We start from the raw sequence: 14,484 nt of genomic DNA on the forward strand, positions 1-14,484 counted from the left end.
CAGATGTGCTTTCCTTGGCCTTCAGTTTGGCCCACAAAAGGCACCTCTGCTCCCACCCAACAAAAATTACACATATCCTCTAGTTTTTATAATGTTTAAAAATCATGAGATTCCCATAAAAATTTACTTTTCTAGCTTCTCTTGAAAAATCAAAAGATCTAGCAATACTGGGCCCAAATTCCCAGAAGGCAACACTCAAACTTTCAGGAGTATAATAATCAAAGGGAGAGATCATTAAAATACAGATTGCAAGACCCCCATCCTAAGAGTTCTTGATTCATTAGGTCTGGGATGGGACTGAAAAGCTGCATTTCTAACAAGTAGGTGATTTTGATGTTGCTGGTCCAGAGATGATACTTTGAGAAATACTGCGCTAGATCCTTGCAAGGGCTATTCCTGTTAAATACTGACTCCAGTTTACCAAAGTCCACACCACCTTCTACTGTCAGTGACAAAAGTATCTGTTGTTAATTACCATGTTTACTCTGTCGTTTCTCTTACACATGCAAAGCCACTTAACTTATTTGTCTAACCTCTTAAGTGTTTGAGTTACCAGCAACCTCTGCTACTTGTGGGCAAGAAATCTGCCTTCTGCACCCCCTCCTCCCTCTTCAACCCCTGTCTCTCTGCTTCTTTCAAACATATACCCTCACCATCTTACACAGTGACTTACACATAGCGTTCAAATATGTTCGTTGATTTGAATACTGCAGAAAGTCTGAATCCTTCAAGGCCTGAGCTGATAGCAAGACTTTTTAGCCAGGAACTGGTTTAGGTTTCCTTCCTCTCGTCTACTGTATCCTGATCTAAGACACAATGCTGCCTCAAATGTGGAGGTGGAAGGCAAAGAACCAAGATCATCATACAGGATAAGCATAAGTTCTCCCAAGACCCACTTCTCCTATTTAGCTTCCTGGACTCAGTACTTAGCCCCAAATCCTCAAATTAGTTATTATCCAGGTATATTATCAATTGATCGATTCAACCAATTACTTTCACTAATTGGTTTCATGATCATCAGCTCAAGCGCAGGGGACAGGCCTGAGTGATAAATCTAGGTTCCCTCTAACTTTCTTTTCTATCTGCCCACTAATAATGACTTAGAATGAATTTGGTTATACGTTTTAAAATCCACCAAAATTCAGGCCAGGCTCCTCCCTAGTGTCTATTCCCAATCCACACATGCTCTATCTTGTATCCTTGGCCCTGAGTTGTGGTTTGCATACAATGGTCTCAAATATATAATTTCCACTAAGAGTTTAAATGTTTCTCTTTTCGATAATGAAATATAGCCAGTTCACTCCAGAAAGCTGTAAAGAATGCCAGTCCTTAAGGTTAAGAAATTTTATCCTTCTTTTACAAGCTGACAGCAAATGCAAAGAGTTTGTTTTGCCAAAAGGGATATCAAGGTAATTTGTGAAGACCTGATCTCATTAAAATATTCTTGAAATGTGACCAAAAAGGAAGAAATATCTAAATAAACTGTTAGAAGCCTATCCTATGTCAAAAAGTGGCATCGGAGCAGTATTATCACTTCTATTTTATGATAAAGGGCCCTGAGGCTTATAACAACCTCCCCAGGATTATACAGCTGTAATCAAAGACAGAATCAAACCTCCTCTTGAACCTCCTCTCAAGCCCACAACTTCCCCATTACCAAGTTATCTTCACTATCCATAAGTCTTACACCCAGGGCATATCTTCCCTCTAAACTGCCTCTAAAAAGTTTAAGAACTCAGAGGCTAAAGATGACTCAAAACACAGAACATAAAATAGAAGAGGCCATGGTAGTTGCTTCTTATAACTAGGAGAAACAAAATGAGCACATAGTAAATAAGACCAAAAATATGCAAACGCATCTTTGTAAGTTACAAATGACTTACAAGCCAGAAAGGCTTTGCTCGAATGTAGTAACAAATCTCAAGAAAACAGATCCCTCAGGAGACTATGAAGTAGCAGCAAAGGTAAAAGAGCCTGAGAAAAGTCATCAAAGACCATTAAGCACTCTTCAAGGAGAGTCCTAGCTGATTGCTCCAACTCTTAATAAAAAGAGATGCCTAAAACCTGTTCGGAGAAGGCAATGGCACCCCAATCCAGTACTCTTGCCTGGAAAATCCCATGGACAGAGGAGCCTGGTAGGCTGCAGTCCATGGGGTCGCTACTATTCGGACACAACTGAACGACTTCACTTTCACTTTTCACTTTCTTGCATTGGAGAAGGAAATGGCAACCCACTCCAGTGTTCTTGCCTGGAGAATCCCAGGGACGGCGGAGCCTGGTGGGCTGCCGTCTATGGGGTCGCACACGACTGAAGTGACTTAGCAGCAGCAGCAAAACCTGTTAAATCCAAGAAGCTCAAAAGCCATGAGGGAAAGACCAACAGATTTGAGCACAAACCAATTAAACTAAAGGATGCCTTAAAAAGGCGAATGAACCAAGAGGAGAAAATATTTGAACATATGTCAGAAAAAGGGTTAATACTACTACTACTATAAATATGTTCCATCCCCCTAAAATGATCAAAGACAAACCATCCAACAGAAAATATGAACCCGAGAGGAAATTAATAGACAAATCATGGAACAGGAAATGCAAATATCTCAAAACACACAGAAAAATTCTCAAATTCATCTATAGTCAGGAAACTTGCAAATCAAAACAAATGTGCACTGTTCCTACTAACCAAAGAACCCCTCCCCCCAAAAAACCAAACCTAAAAATATCAGTATCATCAGAACTACTGAGGAACAGACACTACTATCCCATGATTTGGGGGAATATAAAAATGCTACACAATCCCTGTAAAATAATTTGGCCATGTATCGATTTAAAAATAAGGATGACCTCTGACCTCAAATCCCACTTTGGAGAATGATATATCGAGGCATTTTAAGTGGCAAAAATAACCTCAACATTCATCAACAGAAGAAGAATTGAAAAAAGTCTGCTGCTGCTGCTAAGTCACATCAGTCGTGTCCGACTCTGTGCGACCCCACAGACGGCAGCCCACCAGGCTCCCCCGTCCCTGGGATTCTCCAGGCAAGAACACTAGAGTGGGTTGCCATTTCCTTCTCCAATGCATGAAAGTGAAGTCGCTCAGTTGTGTCTGACTCTTAGAAACACTATGGACTGTAGCCCAAAGTCTGGGCCTCCATAAAAATATTATATAGTCACTGAAATGAACAAAAATAACATTATTTGGAAGACAGCAAAAAGCAGTGGACTTGAGAGCCACATTGCTCAAGTTCAAATTGCTGCTCCCATTATCTTTGCAACCTAGGGCAAATTAATTACATCTCATTTCCTTGTCTACCCACTGGGGATAACAGTACCTACCTTATATGGTAGTTGTGGCATAAATACGATAAAGCACAGGGCCTGGCATTCAGCAAACACTGGATATCCTGTTGGCACAGCAGGAGAGAACTATACAAATTTTATAGCATAGATATATTTTAGTTGAAAGTATATATATTTCAAAGCACACTATGTATGTATGTGTGGTACTGAAAAGAAAAAGTTTTTGTGCAAACTCTTTCTTTGTGCATCTCTGGGTTGTCTGTCTTGTTGCAAAGAACATATATTGTTTTTACAGTTTGGAGGACTAATCCAACAACATTTTTTGAAAATGGCGTGAGTGAGAGTGATAGCAGGAGACAGGCATACAAAAGCATAATTAAAGACTGGGAAATGAATCTGGAATCTGAGAAGTTTGGTGCATCTGGAGCACAATGTGCAATGGAAGCAGCAGGCTGGATAAATGAAGGATCATGTGTTCTCAGAAAAGGAGAGTAGACTTTCTATAGATATTCATAGAAAGTTCTTTGGGGAAAAAAAAGAAATGCAAAGTATCAGCTCTACTTTGGCAGGGTTAAAGATGTACTCTGCCCCTCCACCAAAACAAAAACTTTCAGTGGCTCCTTTTACAGGGATAAACTCCAGACCTACATAGGTCTGTGAGGAGCTCCCCCCGTGGCTCAGAGGTAAAGGATCCACTTGCAAAGCAGGAGATGCAGGAGACACGGGTTTGATCTCTGAAGATGAAAATGGCAACCCACTCCAGTGTTCTTGCCTGGAGAATTCCATGGTCAGGGAAGCCTGGTGGGCTGCAGAGCATGGGATCACACAGAGCACACATGCATACACTTAGGTCTTTGAGTCTGAAAGCCAGGCTTCTCATCCACCTCCCTGAACTACTTGTAATGCTTAGAAAGTTGTGCTCTCTCCAGCTTCCAGATCTTTGCTCAGGCTGGCGTTTCTGCCTGCAGTGCCCTTCCCCACAGCCACCCCACCCCCTGCTGCCTTGTTCTGCCTGACTGACTTCTCAGAGCTCAGTTCAAATAACCCTATCTCCTGAGAAACTCCAAGGCTTGATCCCCCAAGGCTCAGTTTCCCTTCAAGGCCCTCCTATGTCACCCTGGCATTAACCTAAAAAGAGAAGTTTTGACATTGGTTTTTAATTGTTGGTTTGTTGTCTGCCTCTCCAACTAAACTGCAGATCCAAAAGAACTGGTGCTTAATAGTATTCTTTGTTGATTCTTCAGTGAATAGCGCAGAACACAAACTGAAGTCAGAAATATATAAATGCTTGTTAGATGAACATCTTGAAACACATAAGATATCTAACTCTCTTTTTTGTATTTTATGTTTTCCCCAAAAGTTTCTCATTTAATGCCCTATCTTATGTATGTCAGTCCATAGCCAAGTCTGGGTCCAAGTGACAGTTATACTGCTCACTGAAAACTAATAAATTGGCATATGGATTTTATATGTCAATCTTATACTTTGGTTAACATAAGTTCTGTCCTTGAGGAAAAAAACTCCATGCACTGGCAAAAGCTGACATCTGAGCATTTAAAACAAAGGGCCACAACGCTGAACTATGGTAAATTACTAACGCAAAGGCCTCTTGGGAGGCCTCCTCGGGCTACATCTGGACTTGAGTCTTTCATTCATCCAGCAAATATTCAATAAACTTCCGCTAAATGACAACCTTCATTGCAAGTTCTGAGAGTATAGCAGGGAACAAGACAGATGAGCTCTACCATTATGGAGTCACATTCTACTGGAGGTTAGCAGAGAGATAGATAAAAAACGTGAAAAATAAGATACTTTCAGGCAGAATCAAATAATGTGAAAACAACTAAGCAGAATCAGAAATGAAAGTTTGGGAGAAGGGGTAACGGGCTCTTTAGTGTTGTCAGGATAAGGCTTCTCTGAGAGATGGACATTTTGTGCTAAGTCACTTCAGTCATGTCCAACTCTTTGTGATCCCATGGACTATAGGCCACCAGGCTCCTCTGCCCATGTGGTTCTCCAGGCAAGAATACTGGAGTGGGTTGCCATTTCCTTTGCCAGGGGATGGACATTTTAGCTGAGACCTAAGCAGCGAGAATGAATCAGCCATGAGAAAATCTGGGAGCAGATAATTCCAGGCCTGAAAAAGAGCAAATGCAAAATCTCAAAGATAGGAATGAGTTTGGAGCACTCAAAGACAGAAAACCAATCTGACTGGAGAACAAAGAGCAAGGAATGTGACCCAAGAGCAATCAGAGGGTAGGTGCAGAACAGATCATAAAGGCCATGATTATGAGTTCAGATTTTAATTGCAAGGTAAAAACATCAGTGAAGTATAGGTAAGGAAGTGATAACCTGATTTATATTGTTAAATGGCTAATGACTGAAAGTAAACTCTATGAAGGTAAGAGTTGCAACCCAGGAGCCAGACAAGAGGCTGCTGTCATGGACTAAATGAGAGCTACTGATGGCTTGTACCAAGATGGTAGCAGCAGACATGGTGAGAAGTGGTCAGTCTAATTTGGAATAATATTTTGGAGGTGGGATCAACAGGACTTGATCTTTGATCGGATGTTGCAGACAAGAGAAAAAGAAGAATCAAAGCAGTGATCTTTTGGTTCATCTCATCAGAAATTCCTGTACCTGCTTGCCAATAAAAATCTGTGTTCTGCTGGAGAACCTCCTTTCAGTAACCATAACAAAGTCAAAGCCAGTCAAAATTTCCACTAGCATATGACAATATTTGAATTATGCATGCCAATTTATGACAGAAGATTCAAGAACAGTTTATTCTGCATTAAACTAAAGCTTTAATCTATTTTTTTTTCAATCTAAAAAGCAGCTCATTTTCTAAAGACCCAAGTTGCTTACAAAGCAAAGACTGAGTCCCTTTAAAAAGTGTTATTTCCCCTGAAATATTAGAGATCTATAGGCTCAGAGCTTCTATTATAGTTATCAGATATTTATTTTGTCTTATATTTTCTCATATGAGGGCCATCTTTCATATTATGATTTTATGAATATTAAAAGACAGAGCAGGCCAAGTAACTTACAGCACAGGAAGAATGGCAAGACTAATCTCCTTAGAGTCAACCCCGTAACGTATTCATTCACCTTATTTGAAACTCTGCCAATAGTGTGTCTTGAAGAACCAACTGTTTAAGGCTATCGAGCAATTATCTTTCTCCTGAACTTAACTCTTCTGATGTTTTATATACCGCCCAATAACAGTCCTTTAGAAAACATTTTGAAAACAAACTATGCTCATTAATATGTATAGACCTATAAAACACATACAAAAGATTATTAGGGAAAAAAAGGCTGGATTGAACATAATTTCTTGACTTTTTCTAGGAAAATTCACAGTAGTATTTGCTGTGTTAATATGAATAGCACTGATAAAGACTGAGAACCTTTAGAGGACTCTTCCTACCAAGTTGTGAGCCAACCGAAAAACAGGAAAAAGAGTAGACAGCTGAGAACACCACTCATACGGATAAAGTTGATTCTGGAGGCAAGATGGCACCAGCGGGCCTTCCAACACTGATCCCTAGGACAAGGCAGATTTACAATGGAGTTGTTAACTGGCAGAGCAGGATGAGAGAAACTCTCCTGCCCACCTACTCCAAAGATCTGTCTTTATAAATTCTGCAGCAAAAAGGAACATACTATAAGTCATGATTCCTGGTAGCCTGGCCCCAAGATCAAGACTAGCCAAAGGGCTGACCTTTCTCACCCACATCCTCACTAGCATCTTACTCAATAGGAAAGAGAAAGGGCTGGCCCAAGATGCCAAGAATGTTAATAAAACCCACAACTTACACCACACTGCACCATAATTTTATTCTCTTAACCTAGTAATCTACAAACTGGAATAACTCTACCCTGGGATTCTACTTTCCAAGGGGAATACAAGCACATATAATATTATCAACTTTCACCTACTCTTTCCTAAAATTGAGTTGTCTAAAATATTAGTGAGGTTGAGATGTCATCTCAAATTCAGTTTTTCTAATTCCATTTTAAAATCATTCTTTCCTCACTTATAAAAGACAGGCATCCTCTCACCCATCCCAGATCCTACTATGACAACTTGTTCCCATGTGCAAAAAGCTTCTAAGGCACCAGACAAAGGAATAATTCTGAATACTGATGTCAATATTTACTTTAATCAATGCATCATAAGTAGCAAGGAGATTTCTTGGCTTTCTTTCCTTATCTTAAATATATTTCTATTATGAAAAAAGCATGGCATTAGAAACTGAGTATTTTGGTCTGGGCTGGAATGTTCTGATTTCAGATATATTGCAGAGTGGGATGGCAGGAGTTATGATCATTTTTGTCTAATACCATTTCCTCTTTCATTCCCTGATAGTGTTAAAGAAAACTGTTGAGATAACAAAAAGGAATACTGAAGGAGTTTGAGCCCTACTTCATATGGGTAACAAACTCACAGTAAAGTTTTATGCTCCATATATCTCTCTCAGAATTCAAAAATGAAAGATCTGTGGAAAACATTCTGGGAAATATCAGTCAGTTACAAGGTACATCTGCTCAATAATGAGAGAGAACTCTGTGTCTTTCTCCTGTGTCTCAACTGCATATTTCAGATAATTTCAAGGAAAAGGATGTTAAAAAATTCCAAATTTCCATCCAACAGATCAACATTACATATAAAAGGAACATATCTCAGAGATACATTAATGTTTTGCAGTGCTTTTTGAACAATTATTCAGACTTAGGGAGAAAATATTTTCACTAGTTTTCATCTGAAGATCATTGAATACAGTAAGTCTATACTCATTTTTTTACCCAAACACTGTTGTAAATAATGCACTGAACAACAATCATTTATTCATCTTTTGTAAGCCCCACACCTAATAGTCCCCCAACATGTTTTCTTATTTTGTGTCCTAGCAGAAAATCAGGCTTTCCAAGTGGCTCAGTGGTAAAGAGTCTGCCTGCAGTGCAGGAGACAAAAGTTCGATCTCTGGGTCTGGAAGATCCCCTGGAGATGGAAATGGCAACCCACTCCAGTATTCCTACCTGGAGAACACCCATAGACAGAGGAGCCTGGCAGGCTACAATTCATAGGGTCACATAGGGTCAGACACAACTGAGCACATAGCACACCAGAAAATTATATTCAGGAACTAATTGGAGAAGGGGAGTTACATCCATTTCATTGTAATAATTATAATAATAACTCAATCCAAAACAAATTTTAGAAAGTTTTGGAACTTTTAAAAAATTATAAACAACTTTGTAATCACCTAAAAAAAGGGCAGGGTAGGCAATAAAATACATTTGAGCATAAAATATATTTTTAAGACTTTTGTGGGGAAGTAAAATAAAAATATAAATTAAAAGAGAAAAATAAAAGGATAATGTAGGGACTTCTCTGGCAGTCCAGTGCTTAAGACTCTGTACTCCCAATGCATGGGGCACTGGTTCAATCCTTGGTGGGGAAATTAAGATCCCATGGCAAAGCACTCCCCCAAAAAACAGAGAATGCAAAATTTCCGTAAAAATGGAGATGTGAGTATTCAATTTCTATTGGATTTAATTTCACTAAATGTATTTTTAAGTAACATAAACCTTTTTACTTTAAAATAGTCATATTTATATTATACCAGAAATTACATTTTTTGCCTCTAAGGACAAAACTTTTACATGTGAAGCTAAAAATTATTTTGGGTGGTATGTTAGTATAAATGTATGAAGGTCATTCCCTTAACCCTTTCGGCTTACCCACTGAGATTACCTTGGGATATGGTTAGCTCCCTTGGGTAAGAAGTCAGCAGTTAATTGGGGTAGTCCTGCTCCCATCTTCATAAGACCACTTCAGTACTAATTTCACTTTTTTTGTGGAATCTCATGGGACCACTGATAAAGTGTAGGTTTTGTTGTCAGAACGCCCTGACTGAGTCAGAACAATACACCAATTAAATGAACTCCCATGTCATTCTGTACATGGGAGCTGTAATTCACAACCTGTTCTATTGCCACTTCAAATTATGTTCCACTATCTTGTTCAACATTACTGGAACAAGATCAAATGGTAACATAAAAATACTCTAAAAATTAAGAGCCAAAAAGATGTCTTTAATCTGATTATGATCGACTCCCAATATGAATTTTCCAGCAAGAAATGAAAAGCTCAGAAATTACATTATCTTGTTCTGCTGAATTATAGCCCAAAGTAATCAGGACTGACTTCATGTTAAAGTCCAAAATTATTAACGTCCAACTTGTTAACTCTCTTGCTCTTATGAACTTAAGTTCAAATAACAGATTTTATCACTTCTTGCCAGTGAACTTAGCTCCAGCCTGAAGTTTCCCTTCCCCCAGAGCACTTAAACTATTAAGCTTACCCAAGCCTCCCTTGGCCTAGACAGGTGACCCTCGGCACGGGCAAACCACTGTAAAACTTGTGGTATGAAGCAGCAGAGTAGAAAGCATACTTTCTGTGGGCGGCCTGGCTCCCATGAGAAAAGAGAGAGGAAGGTGGGCTGCACATGCCAAACTTACACATCAGGAAACTTGCTAGAAGTGCTGGAATAAAGTATCAAGTGTTATGTTAGTGGCACCCCCTCCATACTTCAAGAAACATCTGATGTGGGAAAGAAGTGTTTTCTCCTAAAATAGAGAAATAGAACAGAATTATAAGAAACAGTCTCTCTTATTTAAGAAATATTTATTCAGCTCAAATTTCTAAGCTAGGTTTGCTGAGAGATTCCTTGGTGAATCAGAGCTGGATGCTGCCTAACAGCCAACCACCAACATTTGTAACATATTCATATATGTCAATGCCATATATTTTAGGTTTTTGTTACAGCAGTGCTCTACATCCAGTACCAATTTTTGTATTAGATCAGTCTTCATTTGCTACCAAACAACCCCAAATATCTCAGTGACTTAGTATACAGAAACGTATTTCTCACTCATACAACAATATGTGTTAACTAAGGACTCTTTTCCACTTCGTTCTGACTCTCAGACCCTGGCTGATGAAAGCAGCCACCCTGTGGAACACTGTTAGGGTGGTAGATTAAATAAGGCTACAAATTCTTTGTCACTCTTCTCCCAAGTCCCCATCAAGAAGTGGACTTTATTTCCCCTTCCCTTGAAACTAAGTTGGCCCCGTGACAGCCTTAACCAATAGAATGAGTTATTTCCACACCTAAGTCTTGGAAATAGACTGGAAGGATCTGAATGCTTTTGCAGTTTTGAAGAGTCCTGAGCCACTATGTAAGAAGTCTACTCTGCAGGAGAAACCATGGGAAGTGACGCCCTGGAATCACTGGGAAAAGAAAGGCTCAGTCATTCGAGCATCCCTGTCACACCTCCAAATTAATCCAGCTGGACAATACCTGGCTGGAACCACATGAGAGACCCCAAGCAAGATGAGACAACTGCCCATGAGCCCATTTAACCCCCAAAACCAAGAGAGATTATGAAACGGTTATGGTTTTAAGTCACTAAGATTTGGGATGGTTTGTTATGCAGCAATATATAACTAAAACATTCAGTCACTATGCCAAAAGGAGACATGGGAAACTGTGCACAGGTTCCTATATTAATCACTTTTGCTTGCAAGTGACACAGATCACTTCAGTCACATTTCAGTGGCCATGCTGAGTTCAAAGGAGCAGGGAGATGCAAGTCTGCTATGTGTCTGAGAAAAGAAATGGAAACATTTGTTGGTTAGTACTAATACCTCACAGAAAGGGGTCAAGCTTAAAGAGGTATATCTTCCACAGAGATGACAAGTTAATCAGTAAGCACTGGATTACATTTGTAAGGGAAAGGCAGGGAAGCCATTTGTGGATTTACAGAGTGCCAACAGAGTTTCTGAGTGAAGTGAGCAGCACTGGAGATAAAAGAGTAAAGGAAAATCAGTATACATGACTAGTCCATGTAGGAATGGAGGGAAAGACAGAGCAGGCCACCAGTCTGAAAGCTATTGCAGTATTCAAAGCAAGAGTATCCTACTGGGAGAGAGATTTTCTTGTCGGGGGGAGAGGTGGGAGAAGACTTAGAAAAGAAAAGAAAAAAGAGAAAGGTTTCAAGTGTAAAACTGAGGTATTTATCAAAAATATAAAAGAAAATGTTTAATTCTCATGGCAGACAATGTTAGTTACCTATTCAATATTCCCTCTCCTTGCCATTTCCTTGACAATGTAACTTCAATACTGTTTGACTCCTCTCTTACCTCCCAACCAATCAGAAACAAAAAAAAATCTATACACACATAACTCAGTTCCAAAATAAATTCCAATTGGTCTAAGCCAGTGGTCCTTAACCACTATCATCTCTTGAGGGGGTGTGTGAGGGATAGAGGGAGAGAGATTTTTTTGGTTTGGATTGGTTGTTTTTTTTTTGGGGGGAGGGGGCGGTGTCACAATGTCTGGGGTTGCTACTGACATTCAGTAGGAAGGCACCAGAGATGCTAAATGTCCACATTTCTGTGTAAGAACTGTGAAAAGCCAGAAAAACACTAACAAATCAAGGTAATCCTATGCTCCTTGTCAGTAACTGGTTTAGAAACTAGCTAACAGCCCAACTTTGGAAAAATAACATACAAGGAGTGACCTGCTATGAAGCCTCTGGGGAGATTTTTGTCCACTGATGTTGTATGAACTATGTGACACCTGGGACTGCTATAGTCATCTTCCACCAAAAACCAGTTTCTTCCCAAGCTCCCTGTTTCCATCACTGGCACCACATCCTTTTTACCAGGTCCTAAGGTAGCTTTGATTTCTCTTAATCTCTAACCTTATGATGACTACATGAGGTTTGTCTGGGACAATTTTCACTCCTATTCTCCCAGTGTGGTTAGTGAGAAGCTGTGACATAGATTTAACCGCTTCACGCCCCGAAAAGGGGTGTCTTTTCACTCGTGGGCGCCACGACGCCTGTCCAGAAGCCCGGAGCGTGGGCGCGCAGGCAAAGCTACGGCCCAGAAGTTTTGGCGACGAGCTGGAGTCGCCTGGCGCCAAAAGAATGCACGGAACTCGCACTGGGATTGTTTGGCGAAAGGAATCTGCGTGCTGTCTTCGAGGACACCAAGTAGCCACTTCCCAGTGGTTTTGGCCAAGGCTGCTCCTGTAGAATTTTCTTTCACATTTTAGACGAAAAGTGTCGTTATTCCTTAAGTCGCACTCACTGGGGCAGTGGGGAAGTGGATAGGGTGAGGTGGTCGTTCAGTTCGCTTATTTAGCTTAACCTACAGTTCCATCTACCTAGGTCTTGTAGTCTTTTAACCTTTCGAGTCCTTAAAATTTCGGCGTAAATATCACCTCAACCCTTATACTGAGCCCCTCACCTCACGCTCTGAACTCCTTTGTGCTCCCTCTCGCCCTAGTCTGTTTTGTGTCACTAGTTCCCCGACCGCTACCCTTCGTCGCTGTAAACTATCCTTGTGGTGAATGAGGTGTGTCAGGGAGTAACAGTTTGCCTCATAGAGGAAACCAGCCATAGAAAATACTTAATGACTGGCTGTATTCCAATAAAACTTTATGGTTAAAGGTGTAAAGAACTTTGTTTCTTAAAACCTTCCAGAGGTATAAATTTGAATTCCCTGGCGGCTCAGAAGGTAGTCTGCCTGCAATGCGGGAGAACCAAGTTGGAACCCTGGGTCAGGAAGATCCCTTGGAGAAGGAAATGGCAACCCACTCCAGTATTCTTGCCTAGGAAAATCCCATGGACAGAGCAGCCTGGCGGGCTACAGTCCACGGGGTCGCAAAGTCTGACACGACTGAAGTGACTTCACTTCTTCATTCTCCCAGTGTAGTTAATAGTGCCCACTTTCACTTTAAAAAACAGTCTAGATTGGAGGATTACTCCCCATTGTTCACCCTGCCTCAAGAAAATATGTTTAAAGCAGGGGTTCAGCCCATGGACTGCTTTTATACCTCTGAAGTGAAGTCGCTAAGAGGCAAAATTGAGTACCTGTGACAGAAACACCTATAATGTTAATGTCTGGCCCTTTAGATTCCCGCACTTCCTGCACAAATACCTTAGCCGGCTAACCGATTTCCCATTCTTTTCCGCACTCCAACCCTTCATACCAATCCTAGTAGATAATCGCTCTAGGGAAGAGTTTTGATCCTATCGCTTTCCCTTCAGTATCTGCTGAAAGTGAAAGTGAAGTCGCTCAGTCGTCTCCGACTATGCGTTCCCATGGACTATAGTCTACCAGGCTTCTCTATCCATGGGATTTTCCAGGCAAGAGTACTGGAGTGGGTTGCTATTATCCTTCTCCAGGGGATCTTCCTGACCCAGGGATCGAACGCAGGTCTCCTGCATTGCAGGTAGACGCTTTACCCTCTGAGCCACCAGGGAAGCACCAGCAATGTAAAGTCCAAGCCAATACCATGATACTAAGATTACAAGCTTAGTTTTCCAGACTTCGCTCCTCTGGGGTACTTAAAGCCAAAATGGACCACTTGCTGTTTCCCTGATTAGCATACCATACGCTCCAGTTTGCCCAGTCTCTCCTCCATTTCACAGGTTCCTCAAGATTAAAACAAGTGAAGTCACTCAGTCGTGTCCGACTCTTTGCGACCCCATGACTCTTTGCGACCCCATGGACTACATGTAGCCTCCCAGGCTCCTCTGTCCATGGGATTTTCCAGGCAATAGTACTGGAGTGGATTGCCATTTCCTTCTCCAGGGGATCCTCCTGACCCAGGGATTGAACCTGGGTCTCCTGCACTGTAGACAGACGCTTAACTGTCTGAGTCACCTGTTACTCCCTGACACACCTCATTCACCACAAGGATAGTTTACAGCGACGAAGGGTAGCGGTCGGGGAACTAGTGACACAAAACAGACTAGGGCGAGAGGGAGCACAACAAAGGAGTTCAGAGCGTGAGGTGAGGGGCTCAGTATAAGGGTTGAGGTGATATTTACGCCGAAATTTTAAGGACTCGAAAGGTTAAAAGACTACAAGACCTAGGTAGATGGAACTGTAGGTTAAGCTAAATAAGCGAACTGAACGACCACCTCACCCTATCCACTTCCCCACTGCCCCAGTGAGTGCGACTTAAGGAATAACGACACTTTTCGTCTAAAATGTGAAAGAAAATTCTACAGGAGCAGCCTTGGCCAAAACCACTGGGAAGTGGCTACTTGGTGTCCTCGAAGACAGCACGCAGATTCCTTTCGCCAAACAATCCCAGT

The sequence above is a fragment of the Oryx dammah genome, unplaced genomic scaffold, assembly GCF_014754425.2.
Source record: "Oryx dammah isolate SB20612 unplaced genomic scaffold, SCBI_Odam_1.1 HiC_scaffold_12, whole genome shotgun sequence".
Lineage (NCBI taxonomy): Eukaryota > Metazoa > Chordata > Mammalia > Artiodactyla > Bovidae > Oryx > Oryx dammah.